At 40.1% G+C, this 18,535-nt stretch overlaps 1 protein-coding gene across 4 annotated transcripts in view; it reads left to right on the plus strand.

The window, feature by feature from the left end:
* Positions 1 to 18,535, plus strand: part of tbl1xr1a (TBL1X/Y related 1a) — an 87,198-nt gene that overhangs the window by 41,092 nt on the left and 27,571 nt on the right. For 3 of the 4 annotated variants that reach the window (XM_084722359.1, XM_084722360.1, XM_084722358.1), the window contains one exon: positions 3,645 to 3,710. The exons of the other annotated variant lie outside the window; for it this stretch is intronic. The gene's annotated coding sequence lies outside the window, so the exon portion shown is untranslated. The remainder of the gene's footprint in view (positions 1 to 3,644; positions 3,711 to 18,535) is intronic. 4 annotated transcript variants of the gene reach the window in all.

Consider the following 18,535-nt stretch of genomic DNA (forward strand, 5'->3'; position numbering starts at 1 on the left):
AGCATTGTTCAGACTCCTGAATGAGTGTCAGTCACATGGTTAGACCATTCATTCCTCATGTACTGCCGGCTGATGCTTTCAGCCTTTCTACTTTCAGTGCATGGCTTTAGTCTGGGATTATTTCACATTTTGTTGATGTTTACTGATGTTGGCACTGGCGGTGAAAATGTCTCTTGTTGCACTGGCATATTGGTGCGGTCTGTCCTTAGTAAGTGACATGAAATCAGCTTTAAAGGTTCTCAGTGGAGTTAGTCATGTTTACAGTCAGTGTCTCCCCACAAAGCATTGTGTGTATCTTGTAGGCCTAACAAATATGCATTTGCATCCTAAGAAAAAATATGCAAAAATTTTGTACACACCTGGTTTATAATTAGCATTGTATAAATTATATTAAGTTATAAATTAGCATAAGTATAAGCATGATATATCATCAGAGATCAAGGAAACATGTTAAGTTGTAATTCTCACTTCTCTGACATCAGGGCTGCAGCTGCAGTGTCCCCCTTTGAAATTTTTATTCAGGGCTGGAATAAGTGTTTTTTTTAATGCAGTTTTATGCTAATTGGAGTCCAGATTAATGCTGATTGTTCACCTAATGACTAAGTGTCTGTTTATGAGTCCTAAGAAATCAGTAATAATCTTGTATTAGCTGTAGATATTTTTAAAGGTTAAATTGAGCAATATGTTAATGGAGTCTAGCAGGCAGTGAGACAGGCAGCAACTTAACTCTGATTCTACAGTGTGAATTTTCACAGTAGTGGGCTTTTGTTTACAGGGTTTACTCTACATCAGGGGTGTCAAACTCAATCACAGAAGGGGCCAAAATTTAAAACACAGTCCAAGTAGCGGGCCAAACACGATTAAGATTTATTGAACAGTCCAAAACTGACTGTTTTATTCAGAAATATGAATTTGAACAGCCAGACTGCAACAACATTTTCCTCAATAAAATAAATAAGATTTAAAATATATTTTTTTCAACAATAACAATGGAAAACGAGAATATTTCAGCTCAGAATATTTAAGTTCACATATCCAGGTGGGGGTTACATTTGAAAATGTTTGCTTTTTGTCTGCACACAAGATATCGCACACTTTAATCATGCAAACCCTCAATGGCACTGAATCTGGCATAAAAATATGCTCATATAATAATATTACAAACCCATCAGCCCATCAGGTACAGATGAACATATTGACCTGCTCAATTTAACATTAAGGCCAAAACACACTGAGAACTTCAACAGAAAAGTCAACTGTAGCTTCTATGGCGAACTGCAGGCTTCAGATTTAAAATTTAACACCACAGAACCAGCTGTATTTTAGGAAAAGGTTAAACTACACACTGACACACACTGAGGAGATGAAGAGGAGAGACAGAGTCTGGACTCTTCATCATGACTTACAATAATGCAGCAAATAAGTATTTAAAAGTACACATATCAGACTTGGAGTAAAAAGAAATCGCACACCACAGAAGTGTACATTAATATTATGATTCATGATCATAAAAAGTTTTTTATATCAAGTCGACACATCTGTCGATATTCTCTCTCTCTCTCTCTCTCTCTCTCTCTCTCTCTCTCTCTCTCTCTCTCTCTCTGTCTCTCTCTCTCTCTCTCTCTGCTGTGGGTCAGTCTTATTTTTTATTTTTACCTGGTTTCAGGTGGAGCTGCAGTTCATCTCCCTCCTCATATACTTGTGTTTCTTTGCACTGAGTCAGTTGCCTAAACAAACCTAGACAAACCTGTTTACATTGTCGTTTGACAGAAGCTCGCGTCTTCGCGACTATGAGCTGATTTATTTCTCGAGTTGCGCGGCAGCTGTCGCAGTGCATTGTGGGACTTGTAGTATGAGTGGTGGGAGTGCTATTTACCAACGGGCCATTCATAATAGACACATGAAATTATCTCGCGGGCCGTATAGTAGGGCTGGGACGATCACCGATTAAATCATATATTGGTGATTGGAAGGTTGCCAGGCGATTTGCTGTTTATCAAGGCGATTTTGAAAAAAAAAAGGCACTCTGTGCATTAAGAGATGTTTCTGGAGGAAATACATGACTGTTAGAGAAGCCCCGTTTACAAACAGACCTACAATCCACATTCTCTCTCCTCTCCTCTCCTCTCCTCTCCTCTCCTCTCCTCTCCTCTCCTCTCCTCTCCTCTCAGCGCAGGGTACACTGTCAGCCAGCCCTGTGACAGTGACAGGGTGCATCTCTTTGATTTGACCTGACACAGCCGTTTGCTAATGCTTCGGGGTCGTTCAACAGAGTAGGCTAATTGCAAATAAATATTTTTTTAATGTGTAACTACTGAAATGTTCACACAAGGGCTTTCATAAATTCCTACAGTGTTGCGGCACCGCCACCTTTGCAGGTTAAAAGTTAATGACAGCGACTTGAAGTGAGGAGGAGCAACACGTCTCCGGCTTGTCAGCGCAGCGGTGTCGCTCACTTTTGCATGTGATGCAAAACATTAAAAATAACGTCATTATAACAAAAAGTATAAACCTGCAGTGCTTGAAGTGCTAGCTTGGGGGATCGGGAGTTTTGTGGCTTCAGCAGGATGATGAAGACGAAGATGCGCAAATAAATTGGTTGTCTGAACATTTTTCACGGACACACATTTGTTGCATATATAGGCTGTGTTGTGTCCGTCGGCTCACCTCTGGCATCTGGGATAAACCCAAAAAACTTCCAAATTGGAGATGTGGCGTTTTTCTTTGCCACCAAAGCCACAGCAGTGTCAGTGTTGGCAGTGTTGCTGACTGGTGGCGATAAACATAAGACACGTGCCAAGGACACGTGCCGCCCCTGCCCCTTCGCCAATTTAATCGTGTATTGGCAATCCAGAGCAATGACAATCTACAATTTGAAATTTAGAGGCAATCGCACAGCCCTACCGTATAGAATTGAATCGCTGGCCGGATGTGGCCCGCGGGCCTTGAGTTTGACACACATGCTCTACATTGTCTGACAACTAACAGTCATAAACAGCTGGTCAAGTTACCGTGGAGAAGTCATTGTCACTTGTGATTGTCAATATATGATATTGTGTCCTGCACTCCTTCAGAGCTTCAGCCATGTATCATATATTAAATACAACTTCAACCAAATATATAGTACAGTTTATGGCTCCAGCTTTCTATTTGGACGGCTGTACTCAGTTTTGCATGCACCATTGCAACATGTTGCTCATTTGAATCTGTTTGCTAGATAGCATTCTTCTTATTCCCCGCCTTTTGCTGGAATATTGTTTATTGATGGGACAATAAATGGAACAGTATGAGAGCATCAGCAGCAATTTGTACTGTGCTCTGTCCACATGCACATTAAGGCTGCATTTTTTTAGACAATTTTTGACTAAATTTGAAATTATAAAATTATTTTTTCATGTTAAAAAAATAGGCGGAGCTCATTCCAAGAATAGACATGCAATTTACATAAAGGTTTGTTTACTCTTCTAAATAAACCATTCACTTTCTATTGAAGTTCTTTGAGAAATGGTTTATATGTTGCATTTTTAATTACATGATGTGATCTTTTGACTTTGGGTGGAACAGTACAGTAGATGTTTACTTACATACTTTTTCTTTCCCATACAACTCAAAAGCCTCTGACTGACTCTTGCCTGTTGTTGCAGGTTCTGAGCCCATGATACAAGGCCCTGACTGAACATACTGCTGGTGCATACAGACTTACAACTGTGGTGAGTGATCTACAAGCCATGTTGGGCTGTAAAGTGTTTCTGCCTGTTTATTATCATAGACCCTTTAGAGTTATATGAACATGAAATTGTGAAATATCCATAATGCTCAAAAGACAAGGCAATTTGGATTTTTTTAGTCTACGATAATGGCTTTTGAACAACCTGCCATTAGTTCTTAATGAGGATGGTTCTTGTTGCTTGATGTCTGTCCCTAAAGTTTGTTGAGAATTCTCGGGAAAAGTCAACATATTCCTTTTACAAAACTTTATTGTTAGTGTTCCTGCTAAATGTCTCTGTTAGAGAGACATTTGCATTTTCAGTTGTGTGTATTCTGTGTATTTGTGAGTGGCTCCTTTGTCTGAGTTACTGTCTTGGTGGACAAAGTCTAGGTCTTTGTAGGCCTATGTCTTGTATAGGCCAGTAGTATCATGTTGTATAATGTGCTATCATGCTACATTTATTATCATAATCAGGATTCAAATAGAATGCATAGTGGTGAATCATAATATTCTTACAGTCTCACGCAGTTCAGAACTCATGTTTTTCCAAGATTAAGATAGAAAAGGAACACACTGATGAAGGGCATTTTCAAACATATATCTGATGGGTTAGTAAACTTGTTTTCCGGTTGGTTCAGTTTCTTTTATTTTTTATTTTCCTCAAAGTAACATTTTTTGGGGGGCATTTTTGTCAGTGTAGGTCAGTGTAGACACCGACAGGAAACAAGAGAGGGGGTATTGCATGCCTGAACACAGGAGGTCACAGTCTAGTGGTATTCGCCTTAACCATTCAGCCATTGAGACAGCCACTGGTTTCTTTTCACACCAAAAATAGCAGAATAGTGATGTACAAAAAGTGATGTCTGTTTTTACATGTATGCCAAATTTGTGACTACAGAAACACTGTCTCATGCTTTCATCTGTATCTCCACTTTGATGTATCCAAGTACAATGGACCAAAAAAAAGATAGATTTAAACAAATCACAGCTGAAATAAAGAGTATTCCACCAATTAGAAATGTTCAGTGCTTCAGAACCCACTCCCAAAATTCCTGTATGTTTTAGTGTTGTCAGAAATATTAGTATATCATTACTGAATGTATGAAATGTTTTCAATACTCATTTTGTGCAGTATCGATACTCTGATATCAGCTGTACTTTCTTGGTTTCTCTTCTATCCAACAGTGAGTTGATGCACACCACTGCAGTGTCACATGATTCTGCCTCCTCTCACTTGCTTACAGTACTTTCTTCTTCGTCACACATTTCATTTGCTCCAGTTGAATATCCTTTGTCATTTTATAGCCTTGCTACGTTTATCTTTTAATAAAAACCAAAAATGTTATACCTGAGACAGTTTTTCCCAAATGTATTTCAAGGTATTGCATTGAAATTCGAAACTCCAGTATTGTGACAACACTAGTACTTCTGGAGAGAACTACTACACCCTGCAGGGACTTTTGGGCAGTAAAATAATGTTTCCGGTACTCAGTTTAGACCGTGGTCCCTGCGGTGGAAATGGACTGAGTTCCTCCAAAGGTTCCCAGTCCTTGGGGGAGATTCCTGTGGTGGAAACATGTTTGTTAAGGCCTTTGCTACCCCACACATGGACCACATTTCCTATAAAGGTTGTTGCTTCCTATAGTCCTTCCCCTCCTCAGTGTTATTTTATTGAGATGAACATACATGTTGGAAGGGACTTTGTTCTTGTAACCATCTGTGATTCTCAGAAAGTATGAAAAAGCTTCAGTTCAATATCCAATGGAAGAACAGCACATGCTTCCTGTTTTGAACTGTTACAGAATCCATCAGATTTCCTGTGAACTGTATGCAGCAGTGCACAATGTACAATGCAGGACAAGCCCCATTGGAAGCCATCATTGTGATGGTCATCTTCTTGACGTTCAGACCCAAGGACTCTCTGCCTAAATTAGTGACATTGTTCATTTGGTTCTCTGGTTGAACCAAGATGCCTTGCTGTGACAGCTATGCTACTGCTGCTGCCCATTCTGGCAACTAACTGTTTTAATGTCAGGTCAGCCTTACTGGAAGGCTTTGCTTCCCTCATTGTAGAGCCCTCAGCTCAGCTTGTTTGTTTCATTCACGATGCCATAACTCAGCATAATTTTCTATTGTGATTATGCTTCCAAGGGTTTTTACCTAGAACCAAACTGGGGTTCTGATGAAAACCTTTTTATATTCCAAGGGTTTTATCTGGAACCAAACTCAGGGTTCTACTGAGAACATCTGCTGTGGGCTTTATCTAAAACACACTCACTCATTTTTGATTTGTGTTAGAACATTTTAATAAAAGTGCACTTGCAACCCTTTCAAAGAGTTTTACCAAGAACACAACATAAAGGCTTATATCTAGAATCATCTGTGAAATGTTTCACTCAGAACCTCCTGTTGTAGGTTCTACAGAGGACCCTTTTATAGTGCAATGGTTCCACCTAGACCCCTCTCGGAAGGTTGTATCCAGAACCTCTCTAAGTTTCTAAGGGTGCTAACAAGAATTCAACTAGGGGTGGGCGCTATGGCAAAAATATCATATCACGATATTTTTATTAGAAAATCACGATTTCGATTTTATCACGATCTTACATGTATTTATATTATGTATTATGCTATGTATTTAGATTTACATTTACTGTTTTTACTTTACTTTCTACTTTTTTTCCCAGTACAAAGGTAAAAGTAAAAGTAGTAATGTCTGCAAAAACCACAAACAGAAGAGTGAACTAACTCTTTTAACTGAAACAGTCACCAGAATGGTTTGTTAACATGTTAAAATCACAACATTTTTCTTCTGGAGCAGGACAGACGCTCCCAGACCCCCAACAGGGGACTGCTTTACCAACATGCCACCTTTTTCTCCTCTTATGAGTTTGCAGGTCTGTATTTAGTAATCCAAAAATACCAACAAGAATACCATTAAAGTACAACAACAGCAATAAAAATGTTGATTTTTCAAAAAAGGAAACAATAACATGCAAGGCTTTTAAATAGTAATTAAGTAAAAACACTAATACCACAATGTAAAAATACCTAAGTAAAGAATGTGAGCATTTTCTTCATCACAGCAGGTCAGTGATCAGTGTTTCAGTGACTCTCTGTGGATCAGTGAATAGTTTTATTTATGGCGGCCCGCCACATTAAAAACATCAGCACCATGACATGATTTTCTATTTTTGGAGCTGCGCACCTTTTCGCTCGTGTCAAGAAGGTAACTCTTTATTTGCGCAACTCTCGCGAGATTTGTGTCCGTTATTTCTACTAAAATAATCAAACTCGCGCGATCTTTCGCAGGTCTAGGGTTCCCTTCTAGACACGACCTTCTCTGTCTCTCTCTGTCAAACTACAGACAGCAGACTGTCTGTAAACAGCATGATGTTACACTCTGCAGTGTTTCACACAAAGACTTTATTTGTGTGGACACCCAGGTTTGGTTTGTCACCAACTTTGGCATTTTTATGTTTTTTTAATCAGTCCGAGAGGACGACGGCATCCGCGATTGATTAGTGATCAGTTTGCCCTCCTCTCCTCCCTCACCTGTTCACTCTGCTGTGAGAAGGTCTGAAAGTTTCTCACAGAGAAACACAGACTCTCCTATTTTACGTATAGACAATTGTTTAATTTTATAAGTGCATCTGGTTGGTGTCGATGTCATTAACCATCATGTTAGTTTCTGTTGTAATAAACTCCGTCATTAACAACAGTCTCCTCCACACGCAGCTTCTCTGCAGTTGGTCTGTGTGTTTCCTGATCAGATAAACCAGCGCCGGAAAGACTAGAAAAGTTGCGCCAGTTAAAATAGAAGCGTCCCGTCAAAATTTAAAATCTCTTAATAGTTTATTGGTTATAGGTCCGGGTCCGTATAGGACGGCGTGTGGGTCCGCCTGTTAGGGACCCCTGAACGATCCATACGATCTCCTCACTTTGGCAGATCGTCTACACGTTCTAATCCTTCACGATCTAATATCGTCATATCGCACACCCCTAAATTCAACCATTGAGAACTTTTTTATATTCCAAGAGTTTTATCTAGAATCAATCCAGGGGGTTGAAAGACCCCTTGACAAATCCTTGATGAGTTCTTCAAGGTTTTTAACAGTCCTTGAAGAACTCTTTCTCCTAAAAAAGGTTCTTTGCATGAAAATGGTTCTTGATGAAAACCTTGACAAACCCTTTCCTCCAAAAATGGTTCTTCAGAAGATAATGGTCATGGGTAGAACCGCAGCTCCTCAGGAAGAACCCTTTTGGAACATTTATTTCTAAGAGTGTATCCTGTAAAACATGTAAAGGGCTACATACATGTTTATTTGATAGTAGATCAGTTAAATTTTACATGATCGATCAAAGTCTTAATGACCGATTGATGGATCAATTCTTATCACCCCTAGCTGTAAAATATATAAGTGATATCAAAGAGGCAAAAAGGCATTGGTTTCTGTGTTGTGCGATTTTCATCATCGTGTGTTGTCTCTGCAGGTAGCTCAGTGTGCTCTGGTCGTTTTGAGTAGGCCTATATTGAGCAATTATAGACTTTGTTGGTGCCCTGCAGATACCTTTCACCCCAATCTTTGTTTTTAATTTCATACTGACTCCCAAGTATTGTTTCTAACACTTTCCTGCCACTGGTTACAGGAGAAAACTGGCAGAGTGTCAAATCTCTCCCGAATAGCCAAAAGTCTTTAGAAAACATAGCTTCTCATTTTAGGATGTGTTTTGTATTTTTTTTTTTTTTTTATTGATGCAGTTGTGTGGAAAGCCATGTTGCTCCCACAAGGATGAGATGAGAAGAAATAAGTCTTTGTTTTAAAATGAGTCAGTGCACAGTATTGATTCAGTGCTGCAGTCTGCCTAGAAATTAGCTTGTGTGCTACGCCTCTTCAGAGTGTGCCCCCATTCTCAAAATACACCACAAGTATTTCAGACACTTCTCTCCTCTAGTGTGTCCAACAGGAAGCCAAAAAATCCACACCTCTCGCAGAGGGTTTGTCCCAGGTTAACCCTGATGCTCAAAAGCTTTTAGTCAGACAGAGCAGAAAAATCAGAGAGGTATGAAGACACAGGAAGTGAGTTAGTTAAATACGGATAAGACAGAATGAGCATTAGGCTTGCCACTGCTCTATTTTGGTTTTTTTAACACCTCTATGCGTTTGTTGTAGGAATGCACCCAGTGTGATTTCTGTGCTGATACCAATGTTTAAAATAATTAATTAGCCAACTGTGAATGCTATTATAGATATTTTTGTGATCCTTTACTTTGTAATTGTTGTTATTTATTCCCTCTTTGTGTATGGGAAACAAAGAAATCTTCTTTATAAAAAACATGGCTCCCACTGTCCTCTTACATCATACCAGAGTTATGTCCATTTGGTGGCTTCTTCTCCAAAACAGCAACTGGGTATGTTAGGTATTGTTGTCTGAGTCTGACCCCAAATGTGCTCTTCTGAGGCTACCATATTGCCAGTGTTTTTGCAACAGGTCACACATTTGCTTCAATAACTCAGTATCTACAAATCTGATCTGAAACATTGCATAGCAAAATATACTGGTGTAGTTTTTCAAAATTTGTCTCAGAACCTGTAAGTAGTGTTGTTTTTGGCGGCCTGTTTTGATTTTAGTTTTAGTCTAGTCTTTGTGTCCATCTGTCATTTTAGTTTTTATTAGTTTTAGTCACCTTCATACTCTTTTTTTGTCTAGTCAAGTTTTAGTCAACTAAAAGTCTGAGCATTTTAGGGTATTCAACTAAAATTCAAAGAGGTCCAGTTAGAGAAAGTTTCCTAAAGCAAAGGTCCAGAACATCAAAATGTCTAACTTGTGTTATGATTTAGAGTGATATATACTGAAGTAGTGTAGTAGTTGTATCAACGTCGACATCAGGGGTGTCAAACTCTTTTTAGTTCAGGGGCCACATCCAGACCAATTTGATCTCAAGTGGGCCGGACCAGTAAAATTAAAGCATAATCTATCAATTATTCTGGTGATTAATTGAGTAATCTGATAATTCTGTTCTGCATTTTTTTCTATTACATTACTTTTGCTTTATTTAAGAACAATGGTAATATACAAAAGAGAAAATAAGACAGGTCTATTAAATTAACAACTATAAATTACTAAAGTAAAAATACTCAGTAAAGTAACTTTACTTTTACTGTAGATTTACTTTTACTGTTTTCACTTTACTTTTTTTTCAAGTACAAAGGTAAAAATAAAGGTAGTAATGTCTGCAGAAACCACGAACAGAAGAGTGAACTAACTCTTTTAACTGAAACAGTCACCAGAATGTTTTGTTAACATGTTAAAATCACAACATTTTTCTTCTGGAGCAGGACAGACGCTCCCAGACCACCAGAGGACAGGGGACTGGTTTACCAACATGCCACCTTTTTCTCCTCTTATGAGTTTGCAGGTCTGTTTTTAGTCATCAAAAAATAACAATAAGAATACAGTAAAGTACAACAACAGCAATAAAAATGTTGGTTTTTTAAAAAAGGAAACAATAACATGCAAAATTTTTAAATTGTAATTAAGTAAAAACACTAATACCACAATGTAAGAATACCTAAGTAAAGAATGTGAGTATTTTTTCCACACAGCAGGTCAGTGATCAGTGTTTCAGTGACTCTCTGTGGATCAGTGAATAGTGTTTTATTTATGGCAGCCCGCCACATTAAAAACATCGGCACCACGACATGATTTTCTATTTTTGGAGCTGCGCACCTTTTTCGGTCGTGTCAAGAAGGTAACTCTGTATTTGCACAACTCTTGTGAGATTTGTGTTCGTTATTTCTACTAAAATAATCAAACTCGCGCGATCTTTTGTGGGTCTAGGGTTCCCTTCTAGACACGACCCTCTCTGTCTCTCTGTCAAACTACAGACAGCAGACTGACTGTAAACAGCACGATGTTTAACTCTGCAGTGTTTCACACAAAGACTTTATTTGTGTGGACATCCAGGTTTGGTTTGTCACGAACTTCCAGGTTCCACTTTAGAACTACTTCCAAAATTATGCATTCAGTGACATTATTAGGAATCCTGCGCTAATTAAACCTGTGCATATGCGTGTAAATTTTGTCTGCACATATGGCTGTGTTGCCCTTCTCTATGACCTTTTACACAGAACGAAACATTATCTTATCTTCTTGCAGCATGAACTATGCACTAGGGATGTGCGCAATTAGTCGACTGTATGATTAAATGTCATCACCCTCACTAGTTGGCACGAGAAATACTAGTCGCTTAAACTCTTTATCAGTATTTCATTCATGCAGAATATAAGATGTTATGCAGCCGCCTGCCACTAGTCACTGGCAGCCCCTCTCGCTGTACGCTGTAAGCGCTTATGCCCCGATTGCCCTGGCAACCCTGGATGTTTATATTAGTGAAGTCGGACAGATGACAGCTTGTAAAACCAGCGCAGTTCAGCCTTGTTTTAATTTAGAAAATGGGAATAATGTTGAATGTAGATTGTGACAAAATAAACTGGTGTAAATAATCACTCGACTGGAGCAACATGTGACCACATTCAGCACAGACACGGATGTTAACTTGTAGCAGAGCAGCTGCTGCTGCTAGCTCTATTAACGTTAGCTACACTGTGTGTCAGGCTGGCAGCTAACATCAGCTCTGGGTTGTTTACAAGATGTACAAGATATAATGTGTCTCAGCATTATATCTGCACCACATGTGAACCTTACAAGTTTGAATCCTACAGCGCCCCACAGTGATTGAAGGAAGCCAAGAACATTAAACAAGCCTCCCAGATGGTGAAAACCCCCAAACACAGTCCATCAACAGAGACACAGAACTTTTCACCACTAAAGTTCAGTTTCAGCCTCATGTAACCTTATACATAATACCAATAATAATAATAAGAATTATAATAAGAATTATAATAATAATAATAAAATAGGCCTACTTTTTTCCACACAGAGAATCCACAGGAATCGATAAGGGAATCGATAAAGAATCAGATCGATAAGCAGAATCAATAATGGCATTGGTATCAATAAAATCTTTATCAATTCCCATCCCTACTTACCACACCTTATAGCAGCCCATGTTTCATGAAGATGTGCAGAAAAATTTCACAGTGCAGCTTTCTGGTGTGACTGAGCCCTATAGCCTATCACACAAAGGGCATAATCAATTAATTATTAATTCCTTATATAGCTGCCTTATTGTTTTTATCACCTCTGTACCTCTATGTTTTCATTTCAGTTTGTTTCTCAGCAGTAATACAGGAAGGACATCTGGCCTGATTTTCATGAAACTTCGTGGAATGGTGTAAGCTTGGGTGAAGGAAGAAAGCATTCAATTTCTGAATCATGCGATGGATACAAATTTTTGTTCACTCTTGGCAACATTATGAGAAAGAGCATTTGGCCTTGGCAGATGTTTGAGCTCTCTGAGTGCCATTCTAGTTTTGTTTGATTTTGGTTCAGGTTTTCCTGTCAAAGGAAGTACAGTATCTTCTAAATATCACATGGTGGAGATGTTCCAAGTCAGTTATATGTCTGCAGGTTATCTGGAATTTATCATTTGATGGGTAGGACTGAGTTATTTGTCACTATGCTTTGGAAGACTTGCAGTGATCTGGTAATTCTGACAAAAGCTTGTAAAATATGACCCAAATTGAAAATAGCACACTTATTCTTTATCAGGTGGAGTTTATAAAGGCACTGAGGCTTCAATCGCTGTTTGTGCTTATATCGAACCCAACCGCTACACTTGTTTTGGAAATGAATTGGTTGCTGGATATCCAGTTAGCACAGCTTGTATGACTTACAATTGCTGCTCAAAGGGTAATTAATCCATATCTGTTTCGTTTATAAAGGTAATGTGGTGCACTTGCACAGGTAAAGGGAGTTCACAGTATTTATTCTGGTCCAAGACTCCAGCCTCACTCACACCTACCCATGGTCGTGTAATACCACCAGCGGTCAATAAATTGGCTCATCCTGTTTGTCTGTTGCTGGAAATAGATGCTCGTCTGGGTCTTAGGTAAGGGTATGTAGATTAACAGCTTACTACAGACAAAAACACTCTAAAAAAATGAAAACAAGACTTCAATTAAGGATGTAATTTTCTGACATTTTATGGACCAAATAAGTAAATGATTAATTGAAAAAATAATTGTCAGATTAATCGACTATGAAAAAATCATTAGTTGCAGCCCTACATTGAAATAACACATCATGATTTACTGCATGATATGACTTGTATCGAAAGTCGATAATCCTGAGTTGAGGACATTATGGTTTTAAACCAAGCTGTAGGCTCTTGTTCAGTATTGTCTACTAGTGATTTTGTAGTTCTTTTGGGCCTTTTTTGATCTCAGTGTTTGACCACAGGAACATACTGTACAAAAATGATTTGGCTCTGTCTCTCTCACTGACTGCTGTGCTGCAGTCAGTGTGATATCTAGATATGTATGAGATTTGCAAAGCAAATAGTAACCATGACTTATTCCTAATATGTGCAACACATCTGACCTTCTACAGAGATTCTTGAAGTGATTGGGATTCTGATTAGGCAAGGTCTTCTGATCCAAGTCAGCACAGCAACTTGCAATGCAATAACCACCACTGATTCAGTGGCCCTTCCTGACCTGCTGCATTCAGATGGACACAGGCTGCAGAGAGCAGGTTTGACTGTCCATCAAGCGAGGCTAGCTGGCAAGGCCTACATTCTACCATCTGTCACCGACAGACAGCTAGCCTTGCTGACCTCACATAGGCCATGTGAGGCAGAGCTAGGCTTGCCAGTGCAATCTGTCACTCCAAGAGACCTATAACCCTGGAGAGGGGGAGGGGAGAGCCACATGCATATTGGAGTTCATTTCTGTTGTCACTGTGCATTACACAACTGCACTCTGGAACTGAAAAAAACATAACTAGGGTTTTCCACTATGATTTATTTTCATTTTCAACAATGCTAATTAAAGCAGATGTTCCTTCGAAGTGGATGCTAATGTTAGCATTGTTGTTAGTCACCTAAATGGACTATTCCTGATGCACTGATTTGACAGAACTAGCAATATCATGTATTCCTTGGGTTCTTCCTCCTAATCAAAACCTTATGTGCATAAGGGCATTAATGACTATTGTATTTTAGTAATTGACTCTGCCCAAAAAGTAGTTTGTTGCAGGAGATTTTTTTTTCACCCAATAACAATGATTAATTCATAAAAGGTTAACTAAGTGGAGGGACCAACCTGGGGTAGGTTAAGTAGCAGCATCCTTGATTGGCTTTTAGAGGCTAATTATAAATGAGCCATGATCTGATTGGACATAACCCCTAGCAAGGTTGAGCTGAAGGCTGTTTGACTGCAGTAATAACATGACTTCCTTCGTGCAGAAATAGAGTCTTTCCTTCTCTAAATATCTTAAAATCTGTTGAACATAAAATAGCGCAGAAATAGATTGTTCAGATAAATCTGTGTTGAACATTAACCATGTTGATGTCTAATGGCTGTTCAGAATTAAACTGATTAAAACTGTTAATCGACAGGGTATGTATTGTGTACCATTTCTCCACCACTTCTCATGATTTGGTTTGATCTGCCCTGTTAGTGTAGACTTGGCAGAAATTGTGCCTCATTTGACATTATTTTGAGCCATTAAATTGTTTCTGCTTCATAAATTGTTTCACATAACCAAGGTGCAGCTACAGTTGTTTTAGTGAAACTTAAACTGAGAAAAAAAGATGTGTGTTTATGTATCTTGTTAATTGTTAGTTATTATTTCATTATTGATTGTTAACATTAAGTAAAATGCACAAAATTTTCAACTTTATTGAACACCAACCAAAGTTAAGTCCACCTTCAATCACCATGTTTCTTTCTGTCTTTTGCTCTTTGCTGCCTGTCTTCTGCTTGTAGTGCACCGCAGTGTGCCGTATTAAAATCAAGCGCAACAGCTATGACTTGTCAACAGCAACTACACACAGCACAGCTCTGTGCTGCTAAAAACCAAAGACCGCATTGCCATGTTTAGGAGTGGCTCAGCACCTCTAAATCTGAGGCCATGGTTCTCAGCAGGAATCCGGTGGATTGTCTACTCCGAGTAGGAAATGAGTTCTTACCCCAAGAGAGCATCTCAAGGTCTTGTTCTTGAGTTAGTGGACAATAGAGCATGAGATGGGCCAGCGAACTGGAGCAGTGGGAGCTGTATTGCATTCACTTCACCGTACGTTACCAACGAAAAGAGAGCTGAGCCAGAAGACAAAGCTCTCGACCTACTGGTCAGTCTTCATTCCGACTCTCACGTATGGTCATGAAGGGTGGGTCATGATCAAAAGAATGAGATTGCAGACACACATGGTCGAAATGGGTTTTCTCAGGAGGGTAGCTGTCATCTCCCTTAGGGATAGGATGAGAAGCTCAGTCATCTGTGAGGGACTCGGAGTAGAAGGGAGCCAATTGAGGTGGCTCGGGCATCTTATAAGGATACCACTTGATCACCTCTCTAGGGAGGTGTCTTGGACACGTCCAGCTGGGAGGAGGCCATGGGGCAGATGGAGGACTTGGTAGAGGGATTATACCTCCACCCTGTACTGGGAACACCTCATGATCCCCCAGTCAGTGCTTGTTAATGTGGCCAGGGAATGGGAAGTCTGGGGTCCCCTGCTGGGGCTGCTACCTCCGCAACCCAACTTTGAAGACTGAAGATGAATGGATGGATAGATGAGTTTTAATAGTCGACTAGTTGACTGGTTCATGAAACCACTTGCACCCACATTATCCGCAATGAAACTCGACCGTCAGCAGTTCAGTAGGAGATTTGGGTGTGTCATGCTGGTGGTGGCTAATGTAGCCTGCAGCCCCAGACCATGACACTCCCACCACCATGCTTGACTGTAGGCAAGACACACTTGTCTTTGTAGTCGTGGTCGTCTTGGAGGTAAATGGGGCCCCATTAGCCATTTTCCCTCCCCGGTGTCATGTGACTCATTAGTGTTACAAGGTCTCAGGTGTGACTGGGGAGCAGGTGTGTTAAATTTGGTGTTATGGCTCTCACACTCTCTCATACTGGTCACTGGAAGTTCAACATGGCACCTCATAGCAAAGAACTCTCTGAGGATCTGAAAAAAAGAATTGTTGCTCTACATAAAGATGGCCAAGGCTATAAGAAGATAAGATTGCCAACACCCTGAAACTGAGCTGCAGCATGGTGGCCAAGACCATACAGCGGTTTAACAGGACCGGTTCCACTCAGAACAGGCCTCGCCATGGTTGACCGAAGAAGATGAGTGCACATGCTCAGCGTCATATCCAGAGGTTGTCTTTGGAAAATAGACGTGTGAGTGCTGCCGGCATTGCTGCAGAGGATTGAAGGGGTGGGGGGTCAGCCTGTCAGTGCTCAGACCATACGCTGCACACTGCATCATATTGGTCTGCATGGCTGTCATCCCAGAAGGAAGCCTCTTCTAAAGATGATGCACATGAAAGCCTGCAAACAGTTTGCTAAAGACAAGCAGACGAAGGACACGAATTACTGGAACCATGTCCTGTGGTCTGATGAGACCAAGATAAACTTACTTGGTTCAGATGGTGACAAGGGTGTGTGGCGGCAACCAGGTGAGGAGTACAAAGACAAGTGTGTCTTGCCTACAGTCAAGCATGGTGGTGGGAGTGTCATGGTCTGGGGCTGCATGAGTGCTGCCGGCACTGGGGAGCTACAGTTCATTGAGGGAACCATGAATGCTAACATGTACTGTGACATACTGAAGCAGAGCATGATCCCCTCCCTTCGGAAACTGGGCCCCAGGCCAGTATTCCAACATGATAACGACCCCAAACACACCTCCAAGATGACCACTGCCTTGCTAAAGAAGCTGAGGGTAAAGATGATGGACTGGTAAGCATGTCTCCAGACCTAAACCCTATTGAGCATCTGTGGGGCATCTTCAAGCGGAAGGTGGAGGAGCGCAAGGTCTCTAACATCCACCAGCCCCGTGATGTCATCATGGAGGAGTGGAAGAGGATTCCAGTGGCAACCTGTGAAGCTCTGGTGAACTCCATGCCCAAGAGGGTTAAGGCAGTGCTGGAAAATAATGGTGGCCACACAAAATATTGACACTTTAGGCCCAATTTGGACATTTTCACCTAGGGGTGTACTCACTTTTGTTGCCAGTGGTTTAGATATTAATGTTCTGTGAGTTATTTTTAGGGGGACAGTAAATTTACGCTGTTATACAAGCTGTACACTGACTACTTTACATTGTATCAAAGTGTAATTTCTTCAGTGTTGTCCCATGAAAAGATATAATTAACTATTTGTAGAAATGTGAGGGGTGTACTCACTTTTGTGAGATACTGTAAATTAAAATTATTTAAGTAATTAAAAGAAAATCATAAAATCTTCACATTTGTGTAGGTGTAACCATCAAATTTTTTTGCATGAAAAATGATGATTATCAAAATAGTTCAGAATCTGAATCAAATTTATTAAAATCCAACTGATACCCAGCCCTATTCTAGTGTGAGAGAATATCAGCCCTAAATCCTCCTATCCCCTGCAGCCTGAATTTCGCTCTGCTACTTTCTGAAAATAGAGCCAAACCCTCAGGTCTCAGACAGAGCCTTTAAATAGGAATGAGCCCCATTTCCACCTGCAGAGCAGGCTTAGTGCACAGCCTGGGTCTCCTTTATGTATTGATGCAGTAAAGTGTTCAAAGAACATGAAACCTGCATGTTGGATATTATTATCACAGATTGGGAGGGACAAAAGAATGCACATGATCCGGTGAGACACAGCTGTGTGGAGTGGCAGTTTGAGTTTCCTCAGCAACAGTTTCAGGACATGCACCTGCCTGTTAAAGAAGCCCTTTCACACAAGCAGCATGTACCATTAACATAATATGGTGGTCAGACTCTTCCAGTAAAAGCAACACCTTCAGTTGTTTACGTAACAAATGCCATTCACATACTACCATGAATACAGAGAAATACTTCACTGCATAAAGTTAAGAATTGTGCAGTCAAGTGTCAAAATGCTGTACATGGCAGTATAGAGAGCATAAGCTATAAAGTGGTAATTCTGTATTTAATGTAAATTACAGACTCTTTCAGGTGCTATCACAGAGTCACGGCTTCTAACTTCCTTAGATGACCAGTGTCAAAATGCGGTTTTCATAGTTTGACTGATGAGCAATAGTGTTTGTAAAGGCCAGGCTGTAATCTATGTTTCAGAAAGTTGGGGGTGTAGGGATGAACCAGTTGACTGGCTGGTGAGTGTGATTGGCCCTGACCGGTCAGCATCACATATGCAATTCTGTACCAGTTGAATACACACACACACGAGGGATGCACAAATAATCGCAATATAATCGAAATTGCAGTATGGCCTAGTGATGGGACATGATTTTCAAATATTCGAATAGTCATTAAATTATAAAAAATCAAATAGTCCATGTGACTATCATTTTGTATTTTAAAACCTATTTTCTCTTGTTTGTTTCCCTTGTTTTACAGGCGCCTGGAAATAACACGATACGGCCAGATCTCACGTTATTACGGGTCGAGGTAGAATTGCCGATGGGACATCTGCGGACCATACTGTATTTTATTTCAGAATGGCAGGCTGTTTACTGAATATTTACTGGCTCCAAACTGACACCGTGTCAGTGAAGCAGCACAAATCATTACATCCGCTCCCAGCGTCAGAGGACAGAAGAGTTGAATGGGCAAAAAGTTTATTTGGATTTTACTCTGTCTGTCCGCTTTCTTAACAAGCACCTGCTGGTATTGGTTCCAGCTCGCTGATGGGTAAATATCAGCTGTTTTGACCCAAATTCAAATTGGAAAGCTGAAA

Source organism: Lutjanus erythropterus, chromosome 7 (genome assembly GCF_056507025.1).
Source record: "Lutjanus erythropterus isolate fLutEry1 chromosome 7, fLutEry1.hap2, whole genome shotgun sequence".
Taxonomy (NCBI): domain Eukaryota; kingdom Metazoa; phylum Chordata; class Actinopteri; order Lutjaniformes; family Lutjanidae; genus Lutjanus; species Lutjanus erythropterus.